General features: G+C 34.7%; 1 long non-coding RNA gene across 1 annotated transcript; it reads right to left on the bottom strand.

Moving 5' to 3' along the window:
- Positions 1 to 2249: 2249 nt before the first annotated feature.
- Positions 2250 to 13022, bottom strand: LOC136801017 (uncharacterized). The gene is made up of 3 exons (XR_010845790.1): positions 12841 to 13022; positions 11717 to 11783; positions 2250 to 3931 (listed from the first exon to the last, which is right to left on the bottom strand). It is a non-coding gene; the product is annotated as an uncharacterized lncRNA (long non-coding RNA).
- Positions 13023 to 13297: the final 275 nt, after the last annotated feature.

The following is a 13297-nucleotide window of genomic DNA, read 5'->3' as shown; positions in this document are numbered from 1 at the left end:
CTTTTTCTTTGACTCTTTGACTTTTTTTTGACTTTTTTTTTGACTTTTTATAGAGGTGTACGATAATTTTTCGAGTAATTTACCCCTCGGTTTAGATGACTTATTATTGACAATACACCCCTGTGTCACAGACCCACTGGGACCCCAGCACCACTGTAAACTTTGGCAAAAGTTTCGTTCCCGGTGGGAAAAACCTTGTAATTTCAGGGGTTTCAGCCCCATTGGGGAATCGGCTTTGATTTCGTCCCCATTCGAAATTCAATGTTTAAAAATTGCACTCATCCCCACTGGATTTTTTTAACCTTGGAACAATAGAATTTCTATCCCCATTGGGATTTCAATAGGAGTTTTTATCCCCACTGAGGAAAAAGGTTCCACCGGGGCTGTGAGACAGGGGTGATTATTGGTCTGACAATTTGAGGACATGATTGGGGTTCGTTGAAAAAGACTTGAAATGGTAATTTGATGGTAACCAGATTGTTTTGTCATGCTTTATCTAATCTATACATTTTGACTCAAAATAAATTTTTATTCTTTTTTTCAGTTGTATTTGTTTTTTTTCAAGACTTGTAAAATATTTCTGTTTTGTACTTTTCTTTGTATCATATGAAAATCTAGATAAGTAAATATCTCTCTTCGAGAAACAAATTTATATCAACATTCTGATGACAATTTGGTAGAGACACCCCTCTCTAGGCCGTACCTAGCACCAACAAGAAACTCGCAATTGATTCAGGAAATTCAAGACAAATTTCTTTTGGTTTTTCACAAAAGAAAAAAATTAGAAAAAAATTATGGGCCAATCCCGAGAAAAGCTGGTATTAGACGAATGAACGAACAAAGGTTAAATTAAAAGACCTCCGAGGTAGTTCTAAAAATGAATTTTGATTTTAAGTCGTAGTATTGCCTTCATAAACATTTATAATAATCTCGTTACTATTCTTTTAATTTTTTAAATGAAGATATTTCGAAAAAAAAACTAAGCCTACGTTTTGGGAGCCACTAGAAAAATGAACTCAAAAAAAGAACCCAACATTGATTGGATAAAACTCATACAAAAAGCTTAATTTTAAGAAAATCATCTTCTGGGAAAGAAAATAGACATGCTGAAGCGCTTATTTAGAAAAAAAAAAATTAACGTGCCCTATTTTCTGAATTCACTAGAAAGATTTGGATAGACTTTTTGGAGGCTGTATACGAAAGTGTTTATCTAAGAATTCTTCATTTACTAAAAATAGACAAAAAAACGACAAATTTCGCCGTTCGTTTCGCCATCCACAACCACAGATATCTGTAAAGCCCGAAGGGCTAGATAGGCAACTTTAAGCTTTCTCCAGCAAAAAAAAGTGAAGCAAAAATTTGACTTTTTAAATTTCGTGCCGATGGATAGGATCTATCATTTTAATTGTTTTTGGAGCGCGCGAGATAAAAAAAAGTAGGCGGCAAACGCTACGCTTTTTCACATCTCTCAAACCGGTGAAATTGCATATTTTAGTCACGTGACTTTGGTAGGAAATCCTTCCAAACCTAGGCTTCACTTTTCGATAAAGCCGCAAATCTAGCCCTCCGGGCTTTACAGATCTGTGTCCACAACCCCGACCAAAAGTGACTGTACAGGTATTACAAACTGATACTGTAAATTGATTTTCGGCGTACGATCGCCTATTTCAGACATTGAGATACAAATGGAGAAAAATTCACTAAAATTATTTCCTTCTCATCTACGGTTTGATCTCAAAGTGGCCGAAATTCAATGAAATATGTCATTCAAATTCAAGTAACAAATCTTGCAGTTTAGTAGACAGGAGACCCGTCCTGTATTTTTTTTGATCTGATGTATACAGGACGGGTATGACCTGTGAGGCAGATTTCGACTTCAAAAACTTTACAGTGGGAAATTTGAATTGAGCACTGTCCTCACTTACTAAAATAAACCTAATTTCGGAACTTGCTTTTTCTCTAAGAAAGTATGACCAGTGAAAGAATAACAGAATTTGATGGTTGGCTGTTTTTCAACCGTCATTAGGATCTGGGAAATTCAAATTCTCAGCCCATACCATGCTTTATATATTTCGCCATCAGTATATAGAATAAGAAATCATAGCATGGATCTCCAGGCTAGCAGCTTAGAGAGGTTGAAATTGTAAAATATGAAAAAAATGCTAGCTATACTGGAAAAGAAATGACGATGTAAAGTTTAAAGACAAAAGCGGAGGGTAAAACGAATAAAAGTTTGAAATTCTATTTCATATATATAATCCTTAGAATAATAAATTCAATTATGTACAATAATATTTACAATTCAAAATCTATAGTGTATACAACATAGGTATCACTTTAAGATAGATTGATGACGCACTCAACAGTTTACAATTTCACAAATGATAGCTACCGTATTTCCGCTATCTAGCGTTGTCTGTGATGAGTGCCGTCGCCGTCGCACTTAAAAACTTGAAAACATAAGGAATAGGTAGAATAATCACATTGCACCTGCGAAACATTTCTACCATATGATGCACATTTCAATCCTCTTTCAAAGGACTTTGCCCGCCTTGATTCAATCGATGTACAACATGGGGAAATGGGATCGAATCTTGTGATGACATCATGCTGACGTCATCGACACTATCAGTCGGATTCCCACTGAACCGTCTCAATGCTTGTCTGAAAAGTGATTTCTTTTTCCTGTTCGCCTCATAGATAGATTCTAAAGTCAGCATACAGGACGAGAGAAGCTCAGGGTTCACTTCCACGTTCGGTGCTGAGAACCTTCGCGAACAAATATCCAAGATATCCTCAACACTGCTATTACTCTTACGTCTATCAAACAAGGAGCGTCTCCTAGGGTCGAAATTTGGTACCGATTGGCTCCGCGACGTCGTTAATGAGGTTGGTGTCGGAGTAGCCGCCATGGAGAGGAATTTGGATTCAAGCAGTGCGCTGATGTTGTTGTTGTTATTATTATTGCTCAGGTCCGGTAACTTGGCTTTGCGTTTATAAATCCGGTAAGTTAGACAGTAAATAAGCGGTATAAATGGTAAATAAAGCCAGGAAATCGTATCAAAGATTGTCTGCAGTTTTTCAGAAAATGAGAAATCAATTTTTCCTTCCTTATTCATCATTTGTAAAAGATGATATAAATACTTGGGTAGATTACAAGCCACCAGGGCTATCGATAAAAGTAAGCAAACGGAAGCGAATTTGCGGTATTCACGACTCCGTTTCAATAATAAAACGCTTTCACACGTTCGTAATCGAAGAATACTGATTCGATAATAGCCGATCATTAAAAACGGAACGATAATTAATAAAACGATTATAAACGATCAAACATGAACTGTTTTCTCTATCTTCTTCCTCGATTGCATTTTTATATACAATGATCTCTGGGAGTACGCTTCCGACCGCCCAGCACCACGTCAAGGATAAGCTCAGCTTCAAGTTTAAAGAAACGCTTTTCGTTTATGTGAAGATTTACGTAAACAGAGGAATTTCTGGTAAAGCATCAATGCAATAGTACTGTGGACAACACCACAAAAAATATGGTTCAAATAATGTCCATTCAAAGAAATCCAACTCATTGATGAGCTAGATGGTTTCACCGCCGCGTGTGTATTTATGGATAACAGAATCGCTAAAGTTGATGCTAAGATATCCAAAAAAGAGATATGTAGCAGGTAATATCCATAACAAGAGTTTTTGCAGATAGGCGTCGTTTTAGTTCGCATGATGTAAGTGACGAGGTAAATGTTTGCAATAATGGCGATTGTTGCTATGGTAGCGATGATGCTGAAATGAAGCAACCCAGGGTCGTTGAACATGTTGAATGGTAGGCGAGGCAAGCTTAAAGCATGTTGTAAGAAGGACATCGAGGCGAGGAAGTTGTTTTGATGAGGAATGAAGGACAACATGGTGACTGATTATTTGCAACCTGAAAAATGAAATGGAAAATATGATTTTTACCCCTTGTAACAAAACTCATTACCCGAGCTGAAACTATATCTTCTTCCTGATCACTCAGATTTAAGAACTAAAAATAAGAATAGCACAAGAGCGAATTGAGATTGCCAAAAATATAAGAACAGCGTACTCAACCATTGAAAATTTCTCCATTTATTAAACATCACTACTAAACAACCGATTGAGCTAAACCCTCTAATCAATATCAGATGCAAGTTGCTGGATTTCGAACACTGTTTTGTTTGCAAGTCGATGTTATGTTGACTTTACATTTTCACAAAAAGGAAATATTTTGCAACTTTTATTTGAGATGCCAGCAAAAACTTCAACGTACAAAAACGAACAACGAAAAGTAGCAGCTTTGTTGGATCAAAAATGAAAGCAAACGCTTGCAGAAAAGTACAAGGTAAATAAAAACTGCCAACATTCGCTATAACACAACCTCAACCGCAACTACATTTCCGGCAGACTTCGACAAACTTTACAAAACTAAATGCACCACAGCTAAACAAGTTTCCTTTCCGACTCAAAATGGAGTTCATCCGCTCATCTTTGGGAGATGAAACTCATTTTAATCAGACATTAAAACAAATAAACATTTATTCAAGAGAAATTCCGCAGTGTTGAACAGAGCTTAGGAAAGTTTTTATCTGTAGGGTACAACGAACGAAAATGGAAACGGATGGGCCAAAATAATTATGGGGTTTTCCACACAGGAGAAAATTTGACCCCTTTTCACCGCCTAAATGCCATAAAATAGCCCTTTCCCAGAAATGAAACGTAGCCCTGTCATTAACAACAGTATATTTAGTCGGCGAAAAAGTAGTGTAGGTTTCATACGGTTTCCAACTCCAAAAAGAGAAAACTAACTGAACTAAATTGAATCCAGTTTCTTTTTTGAACAGAGCAAAAGAAAACTTTTACTATTTCGACAACGACTATCATTCTTAAAGCAAGAAAATACACCTGTATACACATACAAATATGGCGACAATATTAAATTTAATCATCAAATTATCCCCTTTTTTTGCTGAAAATCCACCTCTATCTTTTCACTCTTTTCTTCGTCTTCTTCTTTCTTTGTTTTCATTTCACAACCGTCTGACCACGAACTTTGAAAAAAAAAAGGGAAGATTTTTTTCATAAGGAGTTAAGAAATGCAGATGTGTGGAATATAAATTGCAGTAGACATTCCCCTTGGAAATGTGTTGAAAATTCGTCAGTTCTATGACGAACAGGGAATGGAACACTATATGCATATACAGTGTGTCCGAAAAAAAAAGTTGTTTGGCGCTAAATAGATCTTATCCGTGTTTTTTATTTTTCTAAAAAAGCGACGCATTGTTGGGATTGTTTTAGGGGTATTACAATAGAAATCTCTTAGGAATTCCTCGAGGGAATTCTATTGTTATACCCCCAAAACAATCCCACAATGCATTGCTGTCTTAGAAAAATCAAAAACTCTGATAAGGTCTATTTAAATCTTTTGATCATTTACTAAGATTTTCATCAACAATTTTATCAATTCAATTTGATTCAGATTTTCCTAAAAACACTTGTATTCCTCCTTTATTAGCTAAAATACTTTCGTCCATAACCGATCATTCGAAGAAATCATTTTCGCCAAAATCTCAATTAAAGATTTCCAATCGAAATTTTCAAGAAAATATTGGGTGTTGGAGAACTTTTTGGGCAAATAAAGCATTCGTACTGCACTGAAATAGCTTAAAATTCACTAATGGAAATATTTTGAAGATTTTCCTTTTTTTTTTTCTAAGACAGAAAATGAGAGAATAATATCGCCCTTCATTAAGGGACCATTAAAGTAGTAAAATTGTAAACATTGCAAGAACCACGTGTCATTATAGAGAACAATTAAAATCACGTGTCCAAAATAAACTTGTAAAATAAGTGAACAATCAAAATTAGCCATATTTGGTTTGATTTTTTATTTTGACATGTGACATTTGTTTTGATTTTGTATCCACTGCATACAGTTTGTTTACAAATTTCGCAAGTACTGTTATGTCCCTTTAAAAAAAGAAACTTTCTTTATTAAACGACCGAAGTCTTAGTTTGAGCTTCTCACAAAACGATAAAAAGAGCTTAACCATAGTAGAGAAAGGTTTCACCTTTGCTTAACCTTTCTATTGATAAAAACACGACTTTAAGGTTGCAAAATTGAAGATATTTAAACCTTAAACTGTCAAGTTACATCCTTCTTTTCACAGATTAAAATTAGTTTTTAGACATGAATTTCTTTGAAACAGAAAACTGAGCTTCTGAAGGATTACTGTAAAAGTTCAAAACCAGGAATTAAAAAAAAATCTTCCGAATGAAAATGTATTTTTATTATTGAAATCCGAAATCCAAACCCGCGCGTGAATTTTGAGAGGCTTATAATTAATCAGGTGAATATCTAAATTTTCAAAAAATCAATAGACCAGAACATTAACGAAATGTATTCCGTTCTATGGATTAAAAAAAACACTATAGGTCATAACGATAACAGCTAATTTTGGACGACATTCATACCCAGCCTAGTAATAAATCTCAACTCTCGTGGGAGTAATCGAAATGATGGTGTGTCTGTGTGATAATGAAACAAAAACATTTGACATAATTTAACGAGTTGAAAGCAGAATGTGAAATCCACTAGCCAACAAAACAGGTAGAATCTTCATCCCCGCGATTGATACTAATGTTTCGAAAATCGAGGAAGAAAATCTTACAAAAATTTCTTTATAAGAGTCACTTTTCACTAAAATTTAGTCTCTCTAAGGGCTGGTTTTGGGAGGTCTCGTCCACACATACTTTCGCGTGCCAGGTAAGAAATTAAACAAGAAATTCGCGAAAGTTAATTTCGCGAAAAATGAAATTTTCCTAAAAATCGCGAAAGTTTTAAAAGCCGAGGTGAGTCAATATTATCGATATAGTCCGGGAGCCAAACCCAAAAAATGGCATTTTGCTTAACCCAAGATTCTACAGGATAAACTATACATTTTTGGAATCCTCAACTATCCTAGTTTTGGAAATGGTCGGTCCCCAAAGCTAACTCCTGGTCAATTTTTCATACTGGGACCAAGTTTAGGGGGTACTTTTTACCCTTTGTAAGGATTTGTTAAGGAAAATGCCATTCCAGGGATGATATAATTTGCTGTATCTAGTCAATCAGTTGACCAATTGCTTTGAAACTTTGCAAAAAGTTTCAAGGTAGGCTGATGATTATTTTCGGTAAAATATTTTTGTGAAAAATTATTTTTATAGGTTTGCCAGGGGAAAAAAAGGGAAAATTTGGGTATTTTAACTAAATTTTGACCCTTTTTAAGTCTGTGACCTACCCAAACAACTTTTAATGAGACACAAACTAGGTGTTATGATAGACTTTGATGCAATACATCGGAAAAGTTTCAAACAGACAGTATTTAGTATTATTTCAGGGCTGCAGGGGGTAAAATTGCCCATTTTTATGGATTTTTACCTTATTTGAGCAATTTTCACCACTAATCTTGGCTAAAACGTTATCAAAAATAGTTTTAACTTCATTTTCGTGTAATATATCCTGAAAGATTACAATGCTGACTTAAAACTAACAAAACCAGGGTGCAAATGGACAAACCAGGGGGTATTAAGGTTATTTAAGGAGATATAGGATTTGGCTCCCGGACTAATATTATCGCAGTGACTAGGATTCAGAATGGGAGGAAGAAGTGCAAATAGTTTATTTTTCATTAATTAGCATAATATAATATTATCACTCTTTCGTTTGAAGAAAAAAAAGAGATTTGAAATAATTTTTCTATTCACTTTCCCTAGCCACTCGCAAAGTTATTGCTACTAAAATTGAACATTCACAAAAAAACCGCGAAAGTTTCTTCCGTAAATTTTCTTCAAAAAGTAAAAATCGCGAAACTTAAATCCGAGAAATTTCGCGACTTTTCAGTCTCGCGAAACTTTCTGCCCGCGAAAGTTTCTGCCCTTAAAGTATCCAATATCTGCACCCCTCGGGCCTTCCCTATCCAAAGCGTTATACTGAGATATTATGAAATGAAGTTATGGCAGATTCTTTCCTTGCCAGACAACCTTAAAAGCTAACAAAAACCACACAACTTCTTGGTCCTTTTGTTCAGAAGGTTCAGCCGGCAACTGATTCGTTCAGACAGCCAGTAGAACTAATAAACAGAGCCTCTAAACTGCTATGAAACACCTACGCAAATTGAAATAACATTAAGATCAAAGCTAAGATAAGGGTTGTTTCAAATAGATATAAAGCAATATAAAGTTTGGATTTTCCTTTCCCTATCAAATGATTACTCTACTAGACACAATAAAAAAACACCCACGTCGCTTCAGATTATATTCTTGGATTTAATGATGAAAAATATTGAAAAGAAGCGAATTTTCTTTGAATTTTCCCATTTTCATGATTGCTTTGCTCTTTTCGATTCTCTTTACTACGGTCGGTCGGTCGTTCACCCTCTAACAAAAATTATTCCATCCTCATTATCAGCCAGTCGAAATACAAAGCTCTTCGCTCCAACCGCGAAAACGTGCTGTGTAAATGAAAGTCACGAAAAAACTGAAGACAAAGGAAAGTGAAGGATGGAAGATGTTCAATATTTCGAGAGAAGATGAAAGACAAACTTCTTTTTAATTCGTGAAGAAAAATCTTTAATATCACACGCACAAAGAAAAGAAAACCTCATATTCACATTTTCATTTTCATTTTTATATTCGTTTTGATGATAATTTCTTTCGTTGAGATGACACCTACAGAGTATTATGAGATTATAGTGAAAATAAAAAAATTATGTTTTGATATCGATCGACCGATCGACTTACTAATTTCTTCTTAACTTGATTATTCTCTATCACACCCCATTTATCGATTTACCGATCAGAAATGATCCCAGAAAGCAAACGAAACAAGAACAATCAATCAATCAACAATCAAACTCAATCAATCAATCAATCAATCAAGCAATCAATCAATCAATCAATCAATCAATCAATCAATCAAATCAATCAATCAATCAATCAATCAATCAATCAATCAATCAATCAATCAATCAATCAATCAATCAATCAATCAATCAATCAATCAATCAATCAATCAATCAATCAATCCAATCAATCAATCAATCCAATCAAATCCCCTTTTTTAAAGAGCCAGCAAATTTTTTGTGACACTGGGGATATTCTTAGCTTTGTTAAATTTTTCTTGAAAAATTCGCCATTATCGTACTAGACGGCATTTTCAGCATAATCGTTCTGATGATTAGAAAAGAATAAACTCTCTGATTTGAAAGATTGTCCCCCGGACAATTGCCCCCGGGACAATTACCCCCCCCCCTAAAAAATAAATTCCCTTCGAGACAATTCTTGATCGTTACAGTTAGTCTTCTTTTTTACTTTTCTCTTGTTATTCTTTAAAACTGCATTTAAAAACATTTAAGAATGCTGTTAATAGCATAATTTGTCCACTTTTTACTCGTACCACTCATTCACAGGTCTGCATCATACAACCACTGTAAAACAAACATGTGTGACCAAAAATTAATTTTCATTCACAAAACTTCACAAAATATCTTCAAAAAAAATCAGGAAATTCCAAACATTAGTTTTTTTATAAGAACATTAAGGCTAAAATTGAGTTATTTGATCACCATAAATGTTGACATATTTTGGATTTAAATGATTATAGGGAAATGAGGCAGTTGAGAGGGGATGCAAAAATAATGAAACTGTCTTGGGGGTAATTGTCACGGGGGCAATTGTCTGGGCGCAATTGTCTGGGCGCAATTGTCTGGGGGTAATTGTCGGGGGGGGGGGGTAATTGGGTAATTGTCCTGTCACCGAGTTGTGAACACACTGAGAATTTGCTCTCTTTTTAAAAACACAAAATTATTTTTATCAATCTCCCACAGTCATTAATAACAAGATTTCCACTTGGTATTTCATTTCTTTAAGTTCTCCCGTGATGATTTGAAATTTCTCACTGTGAAAGGGATGATTCCGACAATCTTCAAAATAATCTGTTTCAGTATTTCAAATAGCCATAGAAGGTTAAAGACTTCGTCTGGCAAGTGCAACCACGTAAAAAACGTGCCAGATTTCTCAATTTAAATTCCTAAATTCAAACTTATTATATAATGTGTTTGAGAAAAGTTTTAACACTTAACTAATCTCGAGAAAATTCTTGTAAAAGCACTACTATTGCTCCCAAGGAACCAAGTTAATTTCATTTTGAAAAACAAAAAAAAAAACAAATGAGGCTCTTTCATGCGAGCCTCAAGACAAGTTGTGAGATAATGATGTGTTAAGAATAAGACGAGTTTCATCTAAGAGGAACAAACATGAAGACTGGAATTTTTTTCGGGGGTAACAGACTCTATCCGCCGCGCAACATATTACGTTTTATAATATACAAACTATGTTATATCATAATAATTGATACCTGATGAAGTTCTGAAAATAGAACGAAATATCGTAAACAAACAGTGTTGATTTTACTTTTTTGTTCACTTATATCATAATAATATCATAGTGGGCAGCACCCCTCCAACCCCCACCTGAATAAAGTCACCCCCACCTGCATAGGGTAACCCCCACCTGAAAAATGCTACTGACCCAACCCCCACCTTCTTGGACCACCCCCACCTAAATTCTGAAAAGTTTCCAACCCCCACCCCCACCTGAAAAAGGTTTTTGACTGTTTTAACAATTTTGAGGGTAAGCAAGGTTAATCACTTGAAAATAATTTCTATGCTTTTTATACTTCATACATCTTTTGTTATAATTATTAGACTTGGGAAGAAATAGATTTTTACTGTCAATGTATATGTTTATGATGAGCAGGGTTGAAAGAAAGTTTTTGAGTCAAAATAAGAAAACTAGTAAATAAACTTCCAACCCCCACCTGAAAAAAGTGACCCCACCTGTATAGGGTAACCCCCACCTAAGATTTGTGAGCAGGCTAACCCCCACTGCTTAAATTTTTCTGAAAACCTCCAACCCCCCCTAAAGTTAGGGGGGGGGTTCCCACTATGAATATATTATACGGACGATAGCATCGTCCATGTGTTGAATGAAAATAGGGCCTTTGTATAGGGCCTTTGTATATATTTCAAACTGTTTTGATAAAGCGTTGTTGGAAATATACAACTGAAATCTTTTAATCACACTTCCAGTGAATTTTTGACAATGGGCTCTTCCAAAAATTTTCGTGCATGGTTGAGGATATTGAATATATTGTCCGGGGGGGGGGGGGGGGGGGGTGGGGTAGTGAAAATCTAAAAAATTTGCCCTGTTTGGGGGCAAAACTTCTCTGTTTAGGAGAAAATTATGAATATCCAGGAGGCCAACTGATGCTTGTCCGGGGGGTTATATCTGTTGTCCGGTTGGTCAAAAGTCACAATGTCCGGTGGGTAAATTTCCAAAAAATGTTATATCCTCCACCCCCAAATTCAAATGTTTTTTGGAAGAGCTCAATATATGATTTTATTTTTCAATTGCCCAAAACTTTCGGTTAAAGATATAAATGGTTTCAAATTTTGTTTTTTGGGAGATTGATTACTTCGGATAAATCTTTTTTTCTTTTAAATTTTTTTTGTCAATCTTTTTCATTAAAACAAATTTATTCCTCGCGTAACATCTTTTCGAGACTTTGTGACCAATTTGTGAACCAAGGACGTGCCAAAAATTCAATTTTAGGTTAATAAGCTTGCTCAAATAGAAGAAATTAAAATATTCTTACCGCCATTTTGATCAAAACCACTTGTGACCAGCAATACTAAAGTTATTTTTCTTCAACCAATATTTCTCTGTAAAATATGAAAAAATGAAAATCGTAGGAAAAAAATTAAAACATAGATGAAGAAAATTATTATATCATATAATAAACTCATCCTCATAAAGCAAAATAAAATGGGATAGATTCAGATAAAAGTACGAAAGTTTTTCCTCTTCTTCTTTATTAGCAGTTAATAAAAAGTCTGTTTTCAACAGATACCACAATTGGTAGGGAACTCTTTCATTCCGAAGGGAATATTTTCCATAAACGTCTCTGCTAATGTATACTACAGTGGGACTACAGTGTTATGAAAAACTCGTTAGAGACTCTCTTTTCATGAAAAGTTCCAAGACGAAAAACAGATGGTTCTGAGTATACAGTTTTCCCAACTCTTCAACAAAGACTTCTTGTTGTTTTTCGTTACTCTTATTACATGTTTTTTTTTTTATAAGCATAACGCTTATAAGCATATGAAGGCTCAGATTTGCAGAATTCCTAAGCATAACATGAGCATATATGTCAGCCTGAAATATTTTTCAAGTGGTCATTTTTATCTGTTTTTGTTTCATTTTTATCTGGTTTGGTAGAGGCCAAGTAAAAAATAAGACATTCCACGGCTAGCTGCATTCCACTGCTCCCAAAATCTGAACAAATTTTTTTACAAAATTTCTGAATTCATTAAAAAACTTGGCACGGGGTGAATCATAAGCATAATTCTTAAGCATATAATAAGCATAAACTATGCCTGGATGCTTTGAGAACTTAAGCATACACGAGCCTGACCAAGGGGCATAAACTTGCTTATAAAAAAAAAAACATGTACAAACTTTCCTCATCAAAAGCAGATTATTTTCCCCTTTTTTTCGCTAATTTCTCAATCCCTACTTTAATAAACCTCAAAAGTCGGCTAACACTAGCTTTCACTGTAATACGTACGTTTTATTCTCAATTTTCGACGATACTTGCAAAAAATTACGATTTTGTTTCAAAGTTGAGAAAATTTACTCAGCTTGGTAAACGTGAAAACAAAGTTAAAGAAGGAAGTAAAATTCATTAGGCTCTTCCCTTCAATGAGGACACTGACTCACAGGGAAAACTTGTAGTGTTTTGAGTATTAAAACCAAATCCTTTTCTCCGTCCATTTGTCCAGTGTGGAGCTCCAAAAGGTTCTTTTTCAGGCATATGACAAAACGGATTCGTCACCATATAATAAGAACGTTGATAATTGTTGGTCTAATGTCAACATCGAACATCTGATTCCCTCACATGTCTTAAAGATAGGAATTACAAGAAGGAATCACTGATCGAAAACTATAGTTTTTGTCTCATAAAATTAATTTTTCCAAATAATGACATAAAGTTTGTCAAAAATTTCAGATTCAATAGATTTTTTGACTTTCATTCTACAAAATTACCTCCAACAAGACCGACAAAAAAGTTAAAGATGAATTTGTTACATTATACTTGTCATTAGTCGCAATTTAACCTTTACAGTTCTAAATACGTATATATACGTTCTTCAAAGGGCCCCGTCTGCAGGACAAG

Source organism: Clytia hemisphaerica, unplaced genomic scaffold (genome assembly GCF_902728285.1).
Source record: "Clytia hemisphaerica strain Z4C2 unplaced genomic scaffold, Clytia hemisphaerica genome assembly, whole genome shotgun sequence".
Classification (NCBI taxonomy): Eukaryota; Metazoa; Cnidaria; class Hydrozoa; order Leptothecata; family Clytiidae; genus Clytia; species Clytia hemisphaerica.
The sequence above is the reverse complement of the archived record's forward strand: the minus strand, read 5'-3'. Positions and strand labels throughout refer to the sequence as shown.